General features: G+C 42.1%; 1 protein-coding gene across 1 annotated transcript in view; it reads right to left on the bottom strand.

Moving 5' to 3' along the window:
- Positions 1-987: 987 nt before the first annotated feature.
- The window catches only part of ajap1 (adherens junctions associated protein 1), a 52,554-nt gene continuing 45,442 nt past the window's right edge, over positions 988-8,099 (bottom strand). The window contains exon 6 of the mRNA XM_056385813.1: positions 988-7,213. The gene's annotated coding sequence lies outside the window, so the exon portion shown is untranslated. The remainder of the gene's footprint in view (positions 7,214-8,099) is intronic.

Below are 8,099 nucleotides of genomic sequence, written 5' to 3'. Positions count from 1 at the left end.
AAGCAGACAGTAGTTTCCTGGTTGAACTTTGACCTTCTGTGCTTTACTGTACCTCTCATGTATTGCACTTTACATGATCTACCTTGTTTACAACGTTCTGACTGTGGCTTTAAAGCTCCATATTTTCTTCTTCTTCTGTGTTTTTTATTTGCAGTGTTGATCCATAAGAAGATGTATTTGAAGTGTAATCAACCAAAAACCATCTCAGTGTAGTTGATACAATAGAAATATACAGCAGATTTCAGGTAAAAACACTTGGAGAAACCAAATCCTGTAAAGGTTTGGTTGGTGGGTCCAGGTGGGCGGGGCTTGGTGACCGCTTTGTTGTGACATCACAAAGTTCCAGAAGTCCTGACGGCTGGTTTTAAGGCTCAGTTTCTGAATACAGGCTGTGTGCATTTCTCTGTGGACTGAGGCTTTGATACTTTCACAGTATTAATACAGAACCTAGACCTGATCTATAATCAATCTACACATGGACAGAGACCTTTAGACTGGAGGAACTTTGATGATTAACTTGGTGTAAGCGTGGCCAAAACTACCAAAATAATAACATAGTTGTAATAATTCAGATCTCGAACAGAACAGAAGTGTTAATGATTGTAATCAGCACATTTAGAGAAGAATAATATTAATGCTTCTTTTTTTAAGACCATTACACTGAGATAACTTCAATTTATTTGTGATACCAACTTTATTATCTCGTAAAACCACGTTAAATGATTAAATAGGTAAAATATGTACGTCCTCGTGTGTGAGATGTCAGTGAATCGGTCTACGGAGGCGTGGCCTTTGGAGCCATCATTGATTCTATAGTGATTCATCACCAGCGTGCAATGAATCTTGGGATATGTTGGGCTGCGAAGGATCGCCTCCGTCAAAGTCTATTTGTTGGCAGTAAAAATACATATGTTTCAATTTAACAATATCATTATTTCTTGATTAAAATGCTTTGAAATGAGTTCAAACAAACGCATACAGCTTGAATTCATATTCAAATCTTTTATTTTGTGCTGTTTGCCCTGATCACTCGCCCTCCCCCGGACTCGCTCCAACAAACTCCCTATAGCACAAGCCCATGTTGTTTTACATTTTATTAATAGCAACATCAGAGTACTAAATGTACAGAGGACGAATCCAATGAGAATCGCATTTACAGTGCTTGCAAATACAGAGCTTAGTAGTACAAGAGTAACCAAATCAAAGTCACCTGGAAATCGAAACGTTTACCAATAACTACAAAAGGAAGAGATGTGGTTCATAAGACACAAAATAAAAGTTATACAACATTTAGCCGTCACAGAGACAGACTGGAGTCCCTTTTGTGGAGGTGTGTGCGTGTGTGTGTGCATGTGTGTGTGTGTGTGTGTTTGTATATACTATAGTCATAGGTCTTATACAAAAGTTAACAGAGGTACTCATTGATATATTAAACACAAATATAAAAAGTTTAAGAGTCACAAAGTACAAACTCTTCATTGTTATGGCGACAACACAACTCGAGTCAGGTTCTTTCATGGTAGATATGAATTGTGATTGTAAGTCGGCGTCAATGAACAAACCACTGTGTCCCCATGTGAAAAGCCCCACCCCTCCCTCCCAGAAAACAAAAACAAATCCTATACTACTTCCTCACCCCTTAAAACTGACAGTGTATGCATGATATTTCCTTTTTTTAGTTGTTGTCGTGTTTTTAATTTTTTTTCACCTCCTTTTTGATTAATTTTTATGATTTTCGGGAGCGACCGGCTGTGGATCGATGTTTCCCCGTCTTCCCAGATTTCCTCGCAGTGTCACTCACGTCGGGCCCTACGCTGGGTTCTGAAGGCGTCGCACAGAGTCCGAGGTCCTCTGTGCAAATCAAATGCCGCTACGGCAGATTTGGGTCACACAGCTAGTCTCCATCTAGCAGAGGGATTATGGGAGATTTGAGATGTTGCAAGTGTCGTTTTTCTTCTTCTTCTTCTTCTTGTTTTTTTTTTTTTTTCAAGTCTTTGACTGTATTGATAAGCACTGACAGTGCCTTAGCTCTTGTGAATAGAAAAGTAAAAACATGACCCGAGAGGAGAGTCGGAGCCCTCCGCTTTAGATACAGTAAGCGCACAGTACGTGATTTTTCTGGAACGATGAGGAGAAGCAGAGCGAGGAGCTACAGTTTTCTGATGGCTTAAAAAAAAAAAAAAAAAATGGATTCAGTTAGATACATATCCGTCTGTGAAGATAAACCTTGTCCTTTCCTCTGAGTTTAACTTTTCATTAGCAAATCAAATATTTTCCTCTTCCTGCTGAGTCTCACTCTGCTGTTTGAGCAACCTGCTGTAGTCTTCTTCTTCTTTTTTTTTCTTTCAAATTAATATCACGACCACGTTAGCATCAATGCCAGCTGTGAAACATGTTTCTAGGCTACAAACACCCTAAGGCCATGATTACACACAGTCGACACATTGACCCCTCCTCCCCCCGTCACGTAAATGCTTCCGATGATTTGGAAAAAGAAAAGAAAACAAACCTTGGCCTTGGAGGGATGTTCAGCCAGCATCTAATTCAAACAACACATATGTCAATAAGTTCCACTCTGTATGTCTGACATGCAAACAGGAATCTCAGTCCCTGCGAACGAGCGCGCGGCGCATCCTTCGTCGTGACAGGAAGAGCCTTCGCTGATTGATAGCTTGTTTGTGCTGAAGGGAGCGTAGGTTTTTTGCGGGTTGCTGAAGAGGGATAAACGGGGAACCGCAAAATATTCATTTTGTTGTGAAAAAGGCATGTCAAGTCTTTGGTGCAAGCCCCCCCCACCCCCACCCTACCTCTGCTCCTACCACCACCAACACACCCCAAATATCCCCCCTTGCCTTTTCCTGTGTAATGTCTCCTGAATCGAATGTGACCAGCAGAGTGGAATCATTTTCCTCCCTCTTAGCTATAACACTCAGCTATCCTGAAATATAAACTGAAAAGGCAAGAAAGCAGTAAAGGCATTTCCTTACACATCAGTTTGATTTCAGACGGAGGTAAAAGAAAGAAGGCTGATCTACGCCAATGTTTCCTAATATATATCATGGCTGCAGGTTACGTTTTTCCTTGTCTAAACATCCTTCAGGAGTGCATCGCTTTTAGTGAGCAGCGCCCTGTGGTTTTTATTGAGTGCCGCTAACAATGCAAACAAGCTCTTCAAGGCTAACTGAAGTAAAAGCCCTGAAGCCTTTTTTTCCCCCTTTACAGCAGGAAACACAGAGCGAAATTCAAAATGTCACCGTTTCCCTTCGTTGACATTGATGCTGTAGGTTTTTAAAGAATCAGAAATCAGTCTCACGTAATCATTTATCAGGTAAAGAAGAAAAAGAGAAGGGTTTTCAATGGGGCTCACACTGATATTTTACAACGATCAGGTTCAGTGTTATCTGTGCAGAAACACAAGAACCTTTTGATGAAACGCTGTACAGAAGCTCAAAGACCCGGCGTCGTCACAGACGGACAGCGGCCTCAGGTTCCTGAAGCTTCAGGGTGACGGAGGGAAACTCACACGGTCTCCACTGTGAAAGCTTCGAGGATAATTCAGGTTTAGCTGTTTTTAATACTATTCAGTATTGATTGATCGTACGTCTGGACCTCGCTGAGGAGTGTACTGCACACGCTCACGGTGGTAAACACGCGGATTGTTTCCCGTGTTCGCCATCTTGGTTTCAAATGAGTTTGTTTACATCAGATCAGCTGCAGGCGACGTGCAGTGACAGCAACTCTCCTGATAGCAGAAACTTTTCCAGCAGACAAAATATGTTGTCATGAATACGGCGAGTCCAGCCCATGTTCGTTTACATTTTGGAAATATAAAGTGTAGTGAATGATGCAGTGACGCTACCACTGATCCCTGACTGAGGCGCGTCTTCTTCTTCTTCTTCTCTGGTTTACTCAGCAGGTTCATGGAGGTTTATCCGCAGCTGTGTTTTCATGTCTGTGCCTTCAGGTGATGACTTGTCCAATGATCGTATTGATCCGCTTTTGGTTTGCAGATCAGTTTGAGTGTTTTTGATGCGACACGTGAATAAATGTGTCCAGCGATAAAAGACATGAGGTTTAGCTCATGTAATAATTATTCAGATACTTCAGCTTAACTGCTGCTAACGCGGCTACAGTCGAAATAAACCTGAATTACCCCTTAAAAACTTTGATCAGTGAAAACAGCGAGTGGCTTCTCACATCTTGGCATTTAAAAAAAAAAAAAATCAGCTTCACATCCCATCTTCCCTTTCACACTCTTGTCTTTAGACGTCTTCTCCTCATTATTTCATGACGCTCATAAATGCTAATATCTGTTTCTCGCAGTCGTTAACAGTGAAAGTGAAAATAAATAAAACATAAAAATCCTCCAACATGTTCCGGGGCAGTTGTAGCACAAATGAGAGACATGAAAGATGAATGCAACCCAGTGTTTAGATCAAGTTTAGTTGGTTTCTTGGCAGCTACTGTTGATGATGGAACGCTGTAGATTTTTAGAGTTCGTGTGGAAATGATGTTTAAAGAACCGCAGGTCGTTGGTTTCCCAGCCAACCAATGAACATACAGCAGAGCCCAACATGTGATCGCGGCTCCTCGTCGACCCGCTCAGCATCTGTTTCCTTCAGACAATACCGCCTGGAAATCTGAACTATTGCAGCGTCTACTGAAGTATTATACTGGTTAGCTAAAGATATAATACAAGTACTGCTTGAAAGTGCAGGTAGGAAGCTTGGCACAAGGTTAGTTTTGTGTTTTTGAAAGAAATACCGTAGTTACACATGTAAACAAAGACACTATCCCCGACCTAGCTGAAACCTCCCCAAAAATGGGAAAAGGTCTTGAAAAATAGAACACACCTGTACACAAATAGAAGCAAATATATAGAAAATACATTTACACGTGTATAATATACAGTAAGTTTTTGTAACCCTCTGACTAGTAAGATAACACTCTTCATTCAAAAAAATATATGTTATGTCAAAGAAGTAACTCCGCAGCCTGACACGCACGAGAGGCTGGACTGGTATGGGTCATTCATGAGAGTTGGTTTTCATGTTGTGAATGGGCAAAAAGCAGTTTTTTTTTGTTGTTTTTTTGTTTTCTTTGCACCACAGTGTTTTATCCTGGGCCGTCTTGGCGCCTCCTGAATGGCTCACATTTATAGATGCGGGTCTCAGCGGGACAACCTGTTTCCTTCCGTCCTCTTAAGGAAGCGAGTACGAGCCTTTTAAAACAAAATAACCCCCACTTAAGTGAATCGCCGGAGCTCCGCTGTCGACACGCAATAAAACTCCACCTTTTTTAATCTGTACATATTGCTGTCTGCAGCCAGAAACATTTACAATTACAGAATTGTATTTTGTGCTTTTGTACAAACCCATAGCACAATAAAAGGTAGATTCAGAGGCGGCTTCCTCAAAAGCTTCGTAGCACAAAGGTAATCTGTGTCTCAGAGCTTGAGGTTGATAATAAAGTTATTGGTGCAAGAAAGCTCTCGGGAGAGCTTTACCTTCCTCCCTGACCACGGAGGTCCCTCACCTTGACTTAAGAGATAGTTTAAACCAATTTGGCAGCGGCTGACTGGCTTATCATAATCCCCTTACTTCAACAATACACTGACGGAGTGTTTTTCGCTATTTGAAAGAACGAAATTAAAGTTTCTCACAGGTACGTTTCGTCTTTTCGCTCGGCTTCCTTTACCCCTCTCCCACCCACCCCTCCAACAACACTCGCTGAAATGCCGTGACGCTCCGAGTATTGAGTGGATGTGGCTCTGGAGAGAGTCAACTAACCCCTTATCACACATTCAGTGAGGGGGAATTCCTCCCCGCTTACGTCCTGCATTTAAAAACACACGATGCTGATGGCGTCACAGCTCCATCCTCTTCAGTATCGGCCTGAAAAACCTCCACGCTCTCGCTCTTCTTGACTTCCTGACTCTGAATTCAGACTTTTAGGTTTCAAAAATAATTAGTGAAGAGTGAGCCGATCTTGCGAGACGTGTGCGGGGATTCATTTGTACAATCTCTTTCCTATCTATGCAAATCATCCCGTGAATTATTTCAATGTGAAAGCTCCAATTTTTAATCTGTCGGTGTTGCAGCTCGGACGTGAATCCGTGACCAGTCATTAGAATTGATCCCGAGCAGCTGCTGAGACCGAGACCAACACATAGTGCGCAAAAGAGCTTGACAGACCTGAGGCAGTGTGAGTGTCCTGTCCAGCTCCTCGCAGCCTGTCGGCGCCGTCCTCTCTCCACCTGTACGTGAGTTTGCCGCCGTGGGATTCAGTGGAGTGATGAGTAATTTCCTGTTAAAACCCAAATCATTTTTAGAATCTCATACAATCAGCATTTGGAGCAGGCGTTGGTTTGTCTTGCACCAGGTGTATTCAGATTTCTCTTTTCTCTGTGATCGTCTCAGCTCAGGTGTGGAGTGTTTAATTAACAGCGGTGAATCCCACCTCTACTGTTCCGGGCTGTGGCAGAATCTACTGTGTTTAAAAAAATAGACATAACTATTCTGTCGTTAAAATGGGACCTGTAGAAACGATGTTTTAAAATCAACTGTTCAATAAAGCATGTACCGGTTCTGTTTGAGTTCTGCCCTCATCCTCTCTCCTCTCCCACTGATACGATAGTGCTTCATATAAATATCTTTAAGACTCTTTTGCAACACATTTCTTAAAACTATTTCAAAACAAATTCAAATACATCTGTAGCATTTTTTAACTTTCACATTTCTTTAAAAAAAAAAAAAAAAAAAATAAAACAAAAAATAAAATAAAATAAAGAATGCAGTTGGAGTCAATACAGGGTTAATATAGCGCTCTTTGTTTAGTCCATCAGTTGTTGTTGAAATGTCCTTCTATCCAGGTTGTGGCACATAGTGGCATTATTGGCACATTGTTCATAAATACAGTTCATCTTCCACCCGCAGCAGCTCCTCGGGTTCCTCTTTCACATGTCAAATTTTTTTTTTTTTCCTTGAGACATCTGCGACGACCACAGTCTCGTCCCACACGTCCTGTAAATATACCTATATATAATCTATATCTAAATGACCGTACGTTTCCTGGAAATGCGTTTGTTGGCAGCGCCACGGCCGCTCTGCTCGTCATCTCTAGAAAAATAAATAATCTTCACCAGTGTCCAAAGAGTGATCACACCACTTTACAAAAGAAGCTGTTTTGTGTGTTTCTTGTTTCCGACTGGATCCTGCAGAGAACAAAATCACAATTATCCCTCATTGTGAGGCCCAGCGCAGAGGAAAACAATCACTGTCACACAGATGGGATTTTCAAAGCTAGCCTACTTTTCACTGATTTTAGAGAGGGGGGTGGAGGGGGGGCTGGTATCCGGCTCTGGCCTGAAAATCATGCAACCCAGTGCCTTTCTCACACCAGATGAAAGGCTGTATTGAGAATCTGTATTTCTAAGGGCTGCCGTTATGCCAGTGTGAGAATGAGAAATACATTAGGTCTGTTGAGATAATAAGGAATCTTATGTCTCTTAAGACAACAACACAGGGAGCTCGCCGCGGAGAGCCGAGCTGACTGAGACTAATGTGTGTCCAGACGACGGAGAGGCGCTGTCCTCTCAGTGCGCTACCTGCAGGCGATCTATTCCTTTTTAAAAAATCTGGGTCAATAGCAGACGATACACCTCCCCCCGGGCCTCCAGCAACACTGTGGGACCGGAGCATGTGCTTAACTTTCACGCTTTGAATTTCAAATGCAGGCCGTTCTGGCATACATTAGCCGTGCATAAAAACGTGTCACGAGTCAAGTGAAAGTGCTTCTATACTGTGAAATGTTCAAAACAACGTGCTGTTGGTGTAAGAATGAGAGGGGCCGTATGAATATTAATGAAACCGTTTCAGATATGAGAGAGTGAAATCATTAACTGTGAGCGTGTAGTTTATTAATACTGATACGTACATAATGAGTCTCTTATCTGGACTACAGACCTCTGATTCTGCACAGACGTGGATTTCTAAACCTTTTCTCATGGCTGCACACGAGATGGAGAAGGAGCTTAATCATGTCACAAATAACAAACATATGCCAAGTTCCCCCCTCTATTCCCAAAGTGGGGCAGCGTC

The sequence above is a fragment of the Seriola aureovittata genome, chromosome 9 (assembly GCF_021018895.1).
Source record: "Seriola aureovittata isolate HTS-2021-v1 ecotype China chromosome 9, ASM2101889v1, whole genome shotgun sequence".
Taxonomy (NCBI): domain Eukaryota; kingdom Metazoa; phylum Chordata; class Actinopteri; order Carangiformes; family Carangidae; genus Seriola; species Seriola aureovittata.
The sequence above is the reverse complement of the archived record's forward strand: the minus strand, read 5'-3'. Positions and strand labels throughout refer to the sequence as shown.